This window comes from Melanotaenia boesemani, chromosome 20 (assembly GCF_017639745.1).
Source record: "Melanotaenia boesemani isolate fMelBoe1 chromosome 20, fMelBoe1.pri, whole genome shotgun sequence".
Taxonomy (NCBI): domain Eukaryota; kingdom Metazoa; phylum Chordata; class Actinopteri; order Atheriniformes; family Melanotaeniidae; genus Melanotaenia; species Melanotaenia boesemani.
The window spans coordinates 6,516,958-6,533,444 of NC_055701.1; the positions used below are offsets into that span (position 1 = coordinate 6,516,958).

A 16,487-nucleotide genomic window follows, 5' to 3' on the forward strand; every position below is an offset into this window, starting at 1 on the left:
AGATCAAAACAAAGTCAAATTAATTTTCATATGTGCCATTCCTACGTGAGAATTATTGTACTGCAAAGGGTATCCAACAGGGGGCAAATTTTGAGCAAAGTTTTTACCATAACATGATACAACAGGTCTCAGAAACAGAACAATCTCTGAATTAGCACACTTTAGGAGAAACTGGTCTTACCTGAAATTTCTCATTTAAACTGTGTTTGGCAAGTAAAAAAAAAAAAAACTGCTAATTTACAAATATCTGAGTAATGATGATGCTGTTGCACAGAACTGACAATGAATTTAAGTTTAAGTCTTCCCCTGCATATCCAAAAGACTGAGCTGAGGTGGTTTGGACATCTGATTAGGATGCCTCCTGGTCACCTCCCCTTGGAGGGTTTCCTGAAATCTTACTGGGAGGAGACTGGGGGGCAGACTAGGGACTTGCTGGAGGGATAATATATCCCTTCAGGCCAAGGAATGCCTCAGGATACCCCTGGAGGAGCTGGATCATATCACTGGAGAGGGGTGGTGTGTTAATCTCCCTCCTGAACCTATTGCTTCCACAGCCCGACCTTGGAAAAGTGGAAGAAACTGGATGGATGCGTTTTAATACTCATTCATTTCAGTGCACATTTATGTTTAACTTTTGGTCATGAGGATTAAAAATGTACTGAGATTGTTTTACAGGCTTCAGCTTGAGCATTCAAATACTTTCCTGAAGAGAGATTTTAGTGTATTTACATACAAAAGACAGCCTTAGAGCTAGTGACAGTACGATATGGCATCTAAGCAATCTAACACACATCAGCAATGGACTCCAAGATATTTTTTGACCAATATTATGCACTTGGGGTTGCATACAAAATTTGCATCTAGTTATTGAATCTTTTTCATGAATATTTAAGCCCCTACTTCACTTTATGATTATAAATTTAAGAAAGCATATGTAAGTTAAAGGGAATACCTACAAAATTCACAATTTGAGACATCTTTTTTATGATTTTGTTTTATTGACAACCATAAACTTGAGATTACTACTCAAATCAAATTGCCAGTATGGTAAAAACTAAAAATAAATCTAAAGAATAAACTATTTGACCCCATTTACAACTTGTTCTGAGTGTTGCCCATATGTGGACAAAATTAGCAAATTAAAACACAATTAACTTTCTCCCTTTTGCGAGAAACAATTACAGGAGATGATAGTTCTGCAAAGAACTTTTTACACAGTTCAAAGAACCTGCAAACAGCAGCTTATGAATGTAATGGTAAAGTCTTTAATCAACATTCTGCATCAAGTGAGTCTGCAGATAATCACCTGGGTAACTGAATGTGATGCACGGACAAGGAGCTGTCATTTTGAGTCTCTGACATGTTAGTAAAATCTTTTGGAGGGCAGCATTTTGTGTTAACCTCTACATTTCTTTTAACCAGTGGAGGAAGGATGAGCTTGTACAGAATAATGCATTACAGAGGCCCACCACTGTAGTGAGTCAGTGCACCCACAGCTGTTTGTGTCAAGCACAGGAGTACACCACCACAATTAGGGAGAAAACTGGAGGAGCTGGTTCAGTAGCTCTCTCACCAACTGCTACAGAGACAGACCAATCTCTCTGATTCCGACTGCAGACAGGGGATGACACAGCTGTCACTGTGTCTGCAGCCACAATGGCTTTTACACTCATTAAAAAGTGCATCATAGCCAGTACCTTAACACTGACTGCATGCAATGGTTGTGTGCGTGCAGTGATGGTGAAGATGAGTATTGTATTCCTGCACTCCTGTGGCATGTTGGTAAGACATCTGACACAGAAACACTGCAGGTTCAAACAGTAACAGTTGGATATATTCACTGAGTAGCTAAACTTTAAAGACTAACCACATCAAGCCACTGCTTCAGCAGCACAGCAGGCAGAACAGCTGCATGCATATGCAACATCTGGGTACTGTCGGGGGTTAGCCTGTTAAAATTGATAATGATCATTATCAGTTTAGGTGTGATCTCATGTTTGGTTACTGTGGAGTTTTTTCCCTTGACTGGTCTTGACTCAATATAACTGGAGTGGACCTGCACCCCAACTATTCACAAGAATTAAAAAGGGAATGTCAATAATTACCTTACAAGTTTTGGAGGTGTTTACACCTTTTGTTTAATAAAAAAAAAATACATCATCCTTATTGTTCATGAACTGATTTTGAAGATAATATTAAGAGAGAATATGTTAGTTTCTAATTTGAACTGAGGGGGGTTATGTCTGTAACTACCAGTTTCTGGAAGGAAAAATTAATTGACTAAAAGATTCACAACCCTTGGACCTTGACCAAATTGTTTTTGGCAGAGTTATTGTTAGACATTTGACATCATACTGGCAGATTTAGTGGAGAGCAATTAAATGTGTTGTTTCACTGGCACTCGGCCATATTTCCTCATGCTAAATTAATCATTCAAGTGGGTGCATCACTGAGACAGTAAGTACATTTTTGACACTGTTTTGAGGTAAAACTTGCAAAGAAACAGAAATATTTTTCTTTTGATTAAACATATACATGGTGATGCATAATTATTCTGCCCCAGGAATATAATGGGTTGAAGTACTTCATACACTGATTTATTCATAGAGATACCAGATAAATTTTATGGAACATCTTGATATGGTTAAAGATGGAGACAAAAAAAAAAAAAAAAAAAAAAGTATAAACAAAATACAGAATTTAAAAAATATCAACTGCATGTCACCTTAAAATATGCTAGGCAGCAAAAAAAAACAAAACAAAACAAAAAAAAACAAACAAAAACACATAGCTAATAGTGCTACAATACATTTATGTAAACACCATTTATGGTCCTGAAGAAATTTAAAAGGAAAATGTAATAAGTCCAATTTTTAATGTGGACATAGTTTTTATATCATATTTATTATCTGCTGTGTAAAGTCTTAAAAAAAAAGCTGCTAATTGAAAGTATAATAATTTTCCTCTGACAAGTATGGAATAGTGGCATAAAGTAGCCTAAACTAAAAGTGTTTTCATTTTCCTAAAGTAATTATTTTCAATTAGTTATGTTTCCACACCAGCACACAAACTGACTGACCAATTCCCTGTACTCAGTTGCAGTGATGAGCACAGGGAACTGGTCAGTCAGTTTGTGAGTTGAACACAAAACAAAACAGAGGATTCATGATTCAGAAGTTTCATGAGGAGCAGGGGTAAGCGCTGTTTTCATCCTGGGAGAAGAGATGAAGGCAGGGAAGGAATACAAATACCTTAGAGTTCAGTCAGATAACAGACTAGACTGGAAATCTAACACAGAAGCATCTATAACAGTGGTTCCCAAGCTTTCTGCATGGCCCCATTTTCAGTGACAATAATGTCAAGCCCCCACAATCCCACTACCACATGCACCCCAATGCTTACAACAAAACGGTCGAAGAAATGTGCCACGAAAAAGTCTTTAGTTTAGTGTTGATTCCTCGTTAACTGTAATTAAAACCATGTCAGTGACAGAAGGAAATATCAGTTCCTCTTATAGTATGACATGTTTAAACCAGGAAACTCTGCAGTGCATCCGGAAAGCATTCACAGCACTTCACTTTTTCCACAATTTGTTATTATACAGCCTTATTCCAAAATGGAATAAATTCATTTTTGTCCTCAAAATTCTACAAACAATACCCCATAATGACATGTGTAAAAGTTTTTTTTAAGAGATTTCTGCAAATTTATTAAAAATAAAACACCGAGAAATCACATGTACATAAGTATTCACAGCCTTTGCTATGAAGCTCAAAAGTGAGCTCAGGTGCATCTTGTTTCAACTGATCATCCTTGAGAAGTTCACCTGTGGTAAAATTAATTTGATTGGACATGATTTTGAAAGGCACACACCTGTTTATATACAAATGTCCCACACTTGACAGTGCATGGTAGAGCACAAACCAAGCATGAAGTCAAAGGAACTGTCTAGACCTCAGAGACAGGATTATTTCAAGGTACAAATCTGGGGAAGGGTACAGAAAAATATCTGCTGCCATGAAGGTCCCAAGTTTTTTTTTTTTTTTTGGGTAGTTGAAATCTCTGTTGTTGATTAATCACTGTTTGCCCATTGGTACTATCACAGATTTGTTCATATTGTGCTAGCGGTACAAAGACAAATTTTATTTAGCCTTGCGGCACCCCTCCTGTCATAACTCATCCCCCAATTTGGGAACCACTTATCGACAATAAGGGACATGGTAGACTTCATGAGGAAATTCCTTCAATATTTGCAGCAAAATGTTGCATATCTTCTATAAGTCTGTTGTGGAAAGTGCAGTCAGCTTTGCAGCCACTTGTTGGTGCAGCAGCATCAGAAGCCAATAAAGAAAATGAAGAAATCAAATAAGAAGGCTGGTTCTGTGCTGAGGATAACGCCGAAGCCGCTGGAGCCGATTGTACAGAAAGGAATGTTGCACAAGCTGCAGAACGTAATGGACAATTCTTCACACCCTCTACACAACACGGGGTGGAAATGATAGTGTGCTCAGTGACAGGCCAGTTACAGTTTCCCTCTAGCAGAGATGGAAAGTTCGTTAACGGAAGGAAAGGATTGAGCATAGTTTGCCAATGGAGATTTAATGATCCTTTAGCTTCTGTTAAGAGATAATGATGAAGATTATAAATGTGAAAGGTGAAGCAGCAAGTTCAAATTAAGCTTTTGCTCTATGAGTGATGGTATTTTGGACAGAAATACGGATTTATAGAGATTCACGATTTTTAGATTGATTACACAGGAATGTAATGAGAGTTTAAAAAAATCTTAAATCTGATTTTCAAGCTGTAATCCCATTTTCACCCACAGCTCCTAAAGTTACAGCAAGTGTGGGTCATGGATCTTCATACACAGAATGAGCTCAGATTTAATTGTATATTCGGCTCATAAAACTCTGCTTTACACTCACCACATTTCATATGTGCATCACCAGAATTGCAAGATCTTATGAAAGCAATTTTTTTTTTTCCTTTCCTGCTGTTGGCACAAGTAGCAGCCTTCGCAGCAGCCCAATAATGTCAAGACAGAAGAAACCTATTCAAGAAGCTATGAATGTTTAACCTTCATTTTACTACTGCAACACAAACAAACATGTGTCTCAATTCTTTTCACAGGTCTTTTGAAAGCACTGATATGTGAGCTGCTCAGCCTCTGTGGGGCTTCATGCCTCTGAAGGCTTTTCTTGCCTCACTACTTCATTTTGCGATTGTGTCATCCACTCAGCTGGAACAACAAGACGTGTATTCCGATTTTTCTGTTTATGTTCCATTTTCAATTTATTTCTACTTCTCTTTATTTTTGTTGTTTGCACACAGCATGGGACCATGGAGATTTTAATTATAGAGTGCAGTGTGCAGTGAATGTAGTACAGGACTGCACAGCCCTTTTATTGAAAGTGTTTTCTGCTCAGACCCCCCCCCGTCTTTACCAGTGTATGAATTCAGCTGTGATGGGGATAAAAAAATAAAAATGAAAATAAATAAATAAAAATGGTGGCAGGCCAGCTGCTAGTTAATGCTGTCAGACTGCGATGACATCGTGAGCAGTAACTACACGTCACTAACTGGAGGGTTTTTCTGTGGGAATTAGCAAGATGCACACACATTTCATATTTACATTTTTTTTTTCCATCAAGAAAACCTTCGAGTCTGACAACTTGTGTGTTTAAGGGGATATACTGGAATAACACAAAAAAAGTCACACACACTCTTTTTCCTAATTTGAAGCACTCAAAGAGCAGACCACCACCAAAACGTTTTTTTTTTTTTTTTTTTTTTTTGCCAATGAATGTGGGCATTATTTTTTAGTTAAAAGCTCTAATGGCAAAATTATCATTATCTCCCAATAGTAAAGAATCCTTTAAAAAAATTCCTGGATCCAGACTGAGATCCGGATCACCCCCTGAGATTCTAATCACTTGTTTCTTATTCCTTTTCTGAGATTTCCTGAAAATTTAATCAAAATCTGTTCATAACTTTTTGACTAATGTTGCAAATATTACACTCTGGTACTGGGCTGGACTCAACTGGAACGGGATGATTTCAAGAAAGATATTCAGACACGATGCTTCATCTGTAACAGCTCTAGCGTGAATGTATTTGTGTTTTAAATTTATTACACTAACAAACAAATCAACACTGCTGAATACATGACCTCACAAGCTGCTAAATAACATCACTATCTGTGTAAATACACTTACAAAATTTTTTACCAAACTAAGACATCATTCTTTGTGACCTCTGACCACACCTCCTACAACTCACTTTGTCGTCACATGGCAACCACAGCACCGATGTCAGAATGAACTGAGGCGGTGCGCATCATTGTATCACTTCATAGGCGTAAGAATTCTTCAACATCTCCAAACAAACCTTAGTTTTATTTTAGTAAACTTATATCAAACATTCTAAGTAATTAATTTTTTTTTACTCGTAATGAACTTAAATCTAGTAACTGCTAGCAATAATTCAGTGTAAGCCTCGACTATGTTTGTAAGCCTGGGCATCATTTAGAAAGCCTCTCAGATCTCATAAATTACAGCAACTGAAAATGGTTGAAAAACATGGAAATTAAAATGCACTTCAGACTATCATGCTGTGTTTTTAATGCGTCCATATGCATAACTTGATGACAGGAACATTAACTTGTGACATATTTATAATGTGATGCATTTGGGACATGCATGTAGAATAAATTTTCAATCCGCAAATTTACACACTTGATGAAATAAACACATCCAATGTTACCAGAACCAACCTACAGAGTCAGACACACCAACCAAGGTGCCTAATCACACATTTTTTTCCCTGTGAGCAGTTATTGCTGCTTGTACTGCCAAATACATACAAAAAAAGCATCCTGGCATGTGCATCAAGTTGATTTCTAAGACTTTGGAAATGTGGGTGGGATGTGTCAGTTTAAGCATGTCATTGCTAGTGTGAGTTTTACATGCGCAGGGGTAATAATTTAACAACACTAACTAATAAACATTTGGCAAACAATGTTAAAAAAATGTGTACAGATAAACACAGAATTGGCATGTACTGTCAGCTGGTAAAATTACATTTTTGTAGCTAAAAATCAGAACTGTTTCTTTGAAACTTGCTGCTTTTTCTATCCCTTCTTCAACAGAAATGCTGAAAATATCACAAAATGGCATAATGCGTGGCTGCCATGTGTGACTACTTGCTGTGAACTAAAGGAGCCCATCAGTGCCATGTTGTGGTTTCATAATCCTTACAAAAAGAAAAAAAAAAAAAAAAGGGGGGGGGGGGGGTTGTAGGCTGGGCAATTTTGTCAGTCACCCACCCCCCCCCACTTCTACCTCATCAGCAATGTTTATACAATGTCAAGATCCAGTCATTGTGAAGGCCAGTCTATGCTGGACTCTGCAAAGTGCTCCTCAGAAGCCACAGGAGGCCAGCTTAATTGGCTGGAGAACTGAGAATCACAAGTAGTTGAAATCCTTCATCAGTTTCATAAGTTTCCCAAAGGATGATGTCTCACATTTGCATTATTAAAGACTAAGAAAAAAACCTACATTATCATATTTCATGCTGTATGCTTTCACACCAGGGAGTTGGGAAAGCTGCCTATGCAGCCATGTCTTTGTAAGAAGTGGAGTCCCTTATAGAAATCCCTCTAAGCTAAATGACAGGCAGAGTCTCATATTAATAATAAACATCCCTATTTAAAAAAAACTAAAAAAAAAACAATAGCTGCCTTAGAAATAACTTGATAATCTGACATCAGAAGACACTAAGGTGTGTTGCACTGCTTGCTTGTAATGGGTTTTAAAATGTCACTTGGCAGGAACCTTCAAGTTGACACTGAAGTCAAATCTGAATTCAAACAATAATTAAACCTAAATGTGGCTGAATTAAAGTAATTTTTTCCTTTTCCTTATGTGATATTGGTTAGTTACTTTCAAAGCATGTGTGAACCTGAAGGTGTCCCTATGATGTGTAATCAGCCATTTCTACAGTTGCTATGGTTACTGTACATGTATATTGGAGCCTCCTCTGTGGGGAGATTACTGGAGTCAAAGCTGAAACACAGCGGAGATGGAGCGAGAAGGACCTGCAAGCTGTATTCATTCAATTTTTTTAAGCCAAGTCAATCTTCTTCATGTTCTAAATCTTAAATCCATCTGTAGAGTACACCAATGAGTTTGACAGTGTAACATTACTCAATACAGTGCAATTTTGTTAAAGATGTGATAAGCAATCAGTTACTTTAAGGAGCACCTGAAGACCCCTTCGCCCTTTTTCTCCCTTATATAGTCAGGAAACCGGTTTTATATCTCCTTCATCCAAGTTTTTTCCAATTAGTTCCCAACTCTTTACTACAGCCATTGTCTGCCATCTGCATTCCCATCAACCCTTCTGAATCCAGTCCTAGTTCATTTACTTTAAAAGTTGGGTTGGTCTGGGGAGCTGTGACCACGCAGCTATACTCTAATCAAAGCATCAAAGAAGCAAACTGATGCGCCTAAAAACGCAGGTCTCTATTCGCTTCAATTGAACCAAATGCAGGAAGCCAAATACAACTTATGTGACGGAAGCGGGAGTTACCCTGCATTAACTAGTAGATGAGTGATATTCTTCGTACGTTGTGCCATCTTCCACTTCAGTTTTCCTTGATGCAGCACCACCTCAGGTAAGTGTTAAACAAGTGCAGTGTGAAAGCAAACTTAATGTATTAATTGTGGTAGTTAATGTAGTTACATATTAACCCACCGACCCAATACTCCACCCAAGGTGGATTTTTTTCATCTAAAACTATCCACAAAGACATTTTTGCTTCAAACCATTAAATAAAAATGATCTAAGATGTAAAAACTTGATTTTTATTATTTTTTTTTTTTTTTTTTGTAAATTACCTGATATGGATTAGCAACTTAAAGATGCAATAAAGAACTTTAGCCATTTTTTTTCAGTGCTCCAAGATAAGAGGTTATATTTTTTTCAAACCAGACCCTGACAAAACCCAAGCTGTGTAGGACATGATAGAACTAACAAATGAAAGTGAAATTAAGGGTTTCTTTGGCATGGTGAATCAGGGAAATTCATACCAAGTGTAGCAGAAAATGATAAACCACTAAGAGGCTTGTTGTCTAAGAGGAACCAGTGGTGGGGAGGTTTGGTCACCTGTTGCATATGCCCCCCAGGTCACTGACAGAAACAGAGCAGCATTATGTTCAGTTGGAAAAGGCCTGTGAGAGATTTAGTGGTTTCATTCCTGGACTACATTTCAAGTTGAAGACAGACCACAACTTGTAAAAGCCTCATTACTGCTGACACACACTTTCGCTCTATCACACATGGTGCTACTCAAGCAAACAAGGATCTGATGGAGGATACTAACATACACCTGGAGTCTGTTGTTGGTCAACCTTCGGACGAGTCAGATATTTGATGGACCTTTGTGAACTTTGTGACTTGTTAGCCTATTGAGCCATGCCCTTGAGTAATGGTTACAGCCCAGTCCAGCTACTCATGGGCCGTTACCTACCCTTCCAGAAGAGTTGTTACCTGCCCCCCCCTGACATTCAGGCCCTCCAGCAGAAAGAGGAAGTGAAGAGGTTGAGAGACACAAACTGTTTCAACAGGAGGCACAGAGCAAGAAGTCTTGAGAATATGTCTCCAGGAGACCAAGTCTGGATGCAAAAGCACAAGGCACAATGGCAGCTGTACACCGTAGCTCACAGTCCTACTTGGTAAATAGAGCAGAAGGGACACTCAGGAAGAACCATCATCATATTCTACCCTTGCCTGCTCCTGAGTCTCGGAGTGGTAGTCAACCCAAGAATCCGCAAGAGATGGGTGCTCCCACAGAAGCGTGGTCAGGGACTCCATCACAAGCAATACAACCTCAGACAGAAGTAGAAAAGGGGGGAAAAAGTTGTACACTGTAATGTGTTTGGTGTTTTTAGATCTAAACAAAATACTCATGAAAAATATCAGATGTTTTGGTAATTAAAAAAAGGGACTTTAATAGATTTATGACTGAGAGGAAGTTCATATTTTCCTCATAGCCACATTAAGCAGAAGTTTCATTTAAGCTTTTGTAAAGGGGGTGTGATGTAAAGTATGGTGTACGGCACCTGGGATCGGAGACTGGGGAAGAGTACTGTGTTTCACTTTGTTTTCTCTTGACATGTATGATTAAATGGCATAAACAGCAAGCTCAAAGTAGTTTTATTTACTGCAAAAGTACCAAACACAACAGTTTACTGCACTCTAAACTTTGAGAACCCCAGTTTTTGTCAAGGTAATAAGCCAGCATAAACCAAAAATTTAGGTGGATATGGAGATCTTTATGGATTGTTCAGAGAAACTCCTGAAGACTGATTAGAGCTTTCTGTTAGATTAGAGGTTTCTGTTTCATCAGATTCAGGGCTTATCCATCCCACTGTAGCTATCCATGCCTGTGCTTCAAGTCTGAGCTGTTAGAATTAAAACACAAGCTCATGTAAAAACTTTTCTTTTTCTCAGAAACGTTTTTTCTCATGCAAAACTTGTGTCCCAATGAGCACTGACACCTTTGTTCCTCTCTTCTATCATCCAGCTCTACCGGAAGCATCCATCATGTCAGACAAGCCACACACAGACAAAACCTGGGTGATATTGATTCACGTTCAGCTTCCTAAGGACCCGCTGCCAAGAGAACAATTTCATCTTTATGGCAAGACTAAAAAGAACACTTTTCACCAACAAATCACCCACAATTAACATTCTCATTGATGATACAGTAGGTCATTAGTTCTCAGGTACAAGGAGTAATGCTAACGCATGAAAATGAAGTCAGTGGGTTTTAGTGACCTTGTTATCACTTTATAAAGATTACAGTTAAGTGTATGCAGCATGAAACAACTGATAAGCTCTGCTCTCCTCATTTAGTTCCTGTTCCAGCTCAGTGTACAAGTAATTTCTGAGGAAAAGGGTCTATAATTTTACACTGAGCAAAGCAAGCTTCTTGTTTCTTTCCAATAAGCTTCGTTGGATTTAAATGGCAGATAGTGTTTACTGTAGTTTAGCAGTTTAGCTTGACTCTATAAATTAGTTGAAAAACTGCCAAAGGAATGTTTATTAAATAAGCAATGGTTATGTAGCACACATAATAATGTGCTAGCTGACTGTGGCTAGCTAATGATGCATTTTCAAGGCTAAGCCTTGTCATTCTCCCTTCGCTATTTACCATCATTCTAAGTTCTCATATCTGTAACACATCACAATGAATGCTCTAGTCACGCAACTCTAACCTCACAACCTAATAAAGCAAGTTAACAAGATGCCATTGTGCAGCCTTGTAAGTAATCCGAGAGTACCACTGCAGACAGAAACCTACACAAAATGCTTGCAACTTAAAACAAATAAATGTTTATGCAAAAGCCTGTTTATATAAGCAACAGACCAAACTAGAAATGTAACACTAAGGCTGTCTCTCAAAAGTAATACAACTGCTGAACACCACAACACAGTGGAAGTAAATAATGAACACAGCAGTCGCACGTAAAGCCACATGACAAGTCCAGCCCCTTGCATTAATGGACACAATATGATTTTTTTTGTCCTTTATTTGACCAATCTTTATTAAAGAACCAATAAAGACCAATGACAGAATAGCACCAAATTTGATCACTTTTCTACTTTCAAGTAATGACTGTCTTCAGAGTAATCTTTACCCTTCTTGTGGTGTAGGCAGCATTACAATTTGAATTCCATGCATGTATTTATACTACCATATTTTGTGTAAACTGCATATAGTACTCTCCAAATAATAAAAATAAGCTATATCTGCTGCTTTGTGATGCTGCAGCCTTTTAACAAAGTCTCAAAAAGATAGGTATACATTTCTTTTTCTTTTTTAAGAGTAAACATTTTCTTGAAGCAATTATGAGCCAATAGTAAATTTTAAATAACTGTTGGCAACCGCAACTCCCAGGCATCTGAAAACGCAGCTTTAAAGCCGTATGTCTCACAGAAAATGTAACAGACATCAATCAGTCAGCGCAGCTGGCAGCATCATTTCATTACATCAAAGAGGCTTTGGATTTTCTAAGTGCATGGGAAAGTATATACTAAAAAATATTTTACAAAATACATTTTCAAAGTCTTTCATTATTCTACTTTTATAGAGAAAATGTAGCATAATGTCTTGAAATACTGAATAAACATACTTTTACATAAAGTGCAGCATACAGCGCATGTTCTGCTGAAAATGAACCACTCAGGTTATTTTATTTTTTTATTTTTTTATTTTTTTTCCTGCTTTCAGAATCAACAGTATGCCCTGTTTGGACAATGTGGTGCTCACAGAGCCTTGCTTAGGTTCAGCATGCTCTAATTTTCTAACTGCAGCTGCAAAGTCCAACACATGAATTATATTTAGCTCTTCTTGTAAAAGGCATCATATTGTGGGTCACAGGTGTTTTAATTTAACACTGTTTTTACTTCCATTAAGCACGAGCGAATGAGTCTGGAACACAGGCTCACTTGTTAATGATTTATTGATGCTTTTGAGTTTGGGCAGTAACGGTTTAAAACTAAAAGAAATTTGTTCATCATAAAACCTGAAGGCTTGCACATGTCTCCACTGCTTGTGAATTATTTCCGCATATTACTGGTGTTTGCCTCTGTGAGTGCTGAGCTGAGTCTTCCTTAGCTCCATTTGGATGTGTCTCAGTCAATGTAGTAGAAACTGGTCCAGATGCTTCCCTCTTAAAAGCTCAGGGAATCAGCTGTTCAGATTTTGCCAAACCACCCATTCTGTCCTCGTCATGAAGTCTAATCTCTTGTAGGACCAAAACAAGCTGTTTTGCAATACTTGCCATCCAAATGTGCTTTGTGCAAGTAGTACTAGTTTCAGACAAAACATCCTAGAGCAGAGCAAAGAGCAGCACATGATCAAACAGAAATCCACTCACATTGCCATAATGTGATTTGTAATGACTGTCTATCTTTTAACAAATTGAGATCTAAGGCAAGATACAAGAGTCAGTTTCCAAGTCAAGAGGCCGATTTTTGTTATCGGGTACTATCTGCTGTATTTCACAGGCATATGCATTAAATTTTACCACCAGTGGTTTAGCTCAAGGCGCTTCCTCTTTCACATTGAGTTGGCTCCTCTTCAGTGAGCATCTATTAACATTAATGTCATGAATTAGATTTCAAAGCCAAAGACCTCGGCACTATTGTGGGCAAATTTTGGTTTTGAGCCAAATAAAACAGAAGTCAATAATTTGGAGGTCCTTTGTTGATTCTGAAGTAAACAAGTAGCAGTCAAATGTGCCAATACTACTCTGAAAACACCGCCAAAGCCTACCATAATTTGAGTGATATCCCTGCAACTGGCTTTTTACCCACTATATTTTAGTTGCAACTATGACCAATAAATACCAGACCATTGCACAGTTTAACAAAAACAAAATAATATTTACAACAGAAAATGTAGAAATGGTCCATATTTTCTTGTGATACCACTTTGAAAACTAAAGGCCCATTTATGCTTGCAGACAGATGGGCAGTTTTGTTCGCCGTCCATTACAGCTTATTGTGGCCAATGTTATGAAAAGCTGTTAAGATCCACTCATTCCACCTCCTTATACCTCCATCATATTTCTATGTTTGTGTGCTTCTGGTGGCATCTACAAAAGTCTCAGCTAGTTCAAGGACTACACATCACCTATCAGAGATGAGAACAAAGGTCTGCCATATATTCATACATCCATGGACTCTTTGACATCATCTTTGCAGGACTTTAGACTACATTTGAAACAAGGGTCAGAAAGAACTTTAGCTGAATTAGCAAAGTGTTTTAGATAAATAGCATTTTGTATTTTAGATTAAACATCTCAAGTGCTTGAAGTAGTAAATTAATCCTGATCCATTTGGTTTTAGCAGAATAAAAATGTTAATACCCACAGAAACATTAAAACAGTTATTAAGCATGCAGTATATTAAAGGGAGAATGTAAGCAAGCCTGGTAGAATTATAAATTTAAACTCTCAGTGACCACATGAGCCCTGGAAACATAAAGAGATTATACATGGCTCCCTAAGACCCTCAGATTGATGGTATAAAAATATATATATATATATATATATTTTTTTTTTTTAGAGATGCAGCTTACTGGTATAATACCCACACACTATATGTGGCTCCACTTTTGAAATAAGAAGTCATTTAATTATATCTGGCTCCCGTGCTGACCCAGGAAGGATCTGAGTGTGATTTAAATATCATCTGACAGGTGCTCTGCTTTGTAATATTTATAAATGTCCCTGCTTAAGTGTCCCGAGCACCAGAGCCCCCAGGCTTCGTAGCCTTTATCTTTGGCTGGCCGCACTACAGGGGTGAGACGGAATTTTAAAAAAAGACACCACTGGCCATGTCATGAAGAATCCGACCTGACGTGGCATTCTCATTAATTCCTGAATACAATGTGTGATCATGGCTGTGCAGGAGCTTTTTAAAGCACAGAGAGAAACAAGAGATACAGCAGATAGAGACAACTGAAGTTGTGCTTTAAGCAAGAAACCCTACATTTGTGCTCGAGACTAAGCTCATTTACAACAGGTGAATCAAATTTGCTCTTTTCATCGATGTGCCAGACTGGAATAAAAGAAACGGGGGTTCGCAGTTCACTAAATTTGCTCAGATGGAAAAAGAAATGGAAGAGAATCAGTGTGGATTAAATAATGTGATTCAGATTTGGACTTTGCTGCAAATACTTTTCCCCTCTGTAATACCTAATAACTTAGTATTATGATATTATAGTATTAGATTAGATAACTCAAAGTTAAGGATTAGTAAGTTACTTAATATTCCAAGAGCTCAATGTTTTAGAAAGAAATTAAAATGAACTGTTTTTATTGCATTTATTATCTGACAAGTGTAGAGCAGTTTCCTTAAAATACACCTAAAACAAAAGCTGGCAAGAGACTATGCTGCTCCATTTGACTGGAATGATATAATACTTTTAATAATTTAAACATTAACTTCATTTAATAATGCAGAATAAGTGAAATGTGTGATGGGTAGACAGGAGAGAGAACAAAGAACAAAGGATAAGACTTAATAAGTCCACAAAAAGGAACTTGGCAGTTTGTTTTTTATCTCTGAAATATATATTGCAGAGGCTCTGTCATTAATTATTCACTAGATGCTTATTCAAGATTATTTCCATTTCCCAATTTGTGGTTACTTTATTTGTGAAGCAAATGATTTTGTCTTAATATTAGTCATATGATGGTTAGACCCTGACCTACTTGCCAGCTGGTTCTGGGTCTTTTGTCATCTATTACAACTATAAAAAATCACCACCATCCCACATTTGCTTTTCCCACCTGTAAATAAGCAGCAAATGACCATCTTTGATGCTAAACATCTAAAAAGGAAAAATTTGACAATTTTGTAATTTGGAAAAAAATAAATCTTTTTATTATGGAAACTTTAAAAAGGAGTTTTTGATAGAAATGCAGTATAGGCTAGGTTCACGGTTTCTGTGTCTGTAAACCAAATGGGAATTTAAAGACATGCATGTTATTCTAATTATATTGCCTTTGGGGTAAGCTGTGCTAAACCTAATCATGCACTTTAATTCCTAAGTGTAAGGATGCAAAAAAGTTAATGGTGGAAAAGATAAAGCTGAATGGGCTGGAAACAGCAACCATTTGTCTAAAAGTTGGAGGCTTTACACCCTCCACTATTCCATCCTTTCCTCTAATACAGAATTTTGTCCAAATCAAGACTGAAAAACTGTCCAAACCTTAAGGTTGTGACTGTCAAAGTCACCATTTTGTTAAGATTACACAACAGCAGTTTTTTTTTTTTTTTTCGTTTTGCAGCAAAGAATACAGAAATGAGAAGAAATAGTGCACAATTTTGTGAAAATCCCATATCTTTTTCCAATTTACAATCTGTGATGAGACCATGTTGTAAGTTCTTAGTATGGGTACTGAGGGTGTTCAGCAATCCAGTGGTGTCCCATATGCTTCACAGCTACAGAGCCAGATGTGTCCAAAGACATGCATGCATGCTGTCCAGTTCATATGACCTTTTAGGTTAGCTGAACCAAATCCCAATCCAACCATACCAAAAACTGTAAAATTAGAACATTTATCCAGATGTAGAAAATAAAGCAGCTTCACAGTCCACACCAAAAAACTGATCATTTGAAAGACGCACTTCAGAAACATGTGGAATTATTTGTACTTCTATTTTTCTGTAAGACCAAAACATCTATTTTAAATGTAATGAGGAAACGCCATTATCCAATAGTGTGATATAACTATTATACTGTCAGACTGTATTAGTTCTAAGTTCTGAAACTATTTTGTTTAAAACTCTAAATTAGGACTTTTAGTTACACAATATCCTGTTTTAATGTATACAAATAGAAATGTAACCTTTCAGTTTTACTTTTGATAAAAACTTTTAAAGTTCAGTGTCACATTGTTTTTTTTTTT

At 37.3% G+C, this 16,487-nt stretch overlaps 1 protein-coding gene across 3 annotated transcripts in view; it reads right to left on the reverse strand.

Annotated features, from left to right (window-relative positions):
- Positions 1–16,487, reverse strand: part of sntg2 (syntrophin, gamma 2) — a 126,306-nt gene that overhangs the window by 7,094 nt on the left and 102,725 nt on the right. The window lies entirely within an intron of this gene.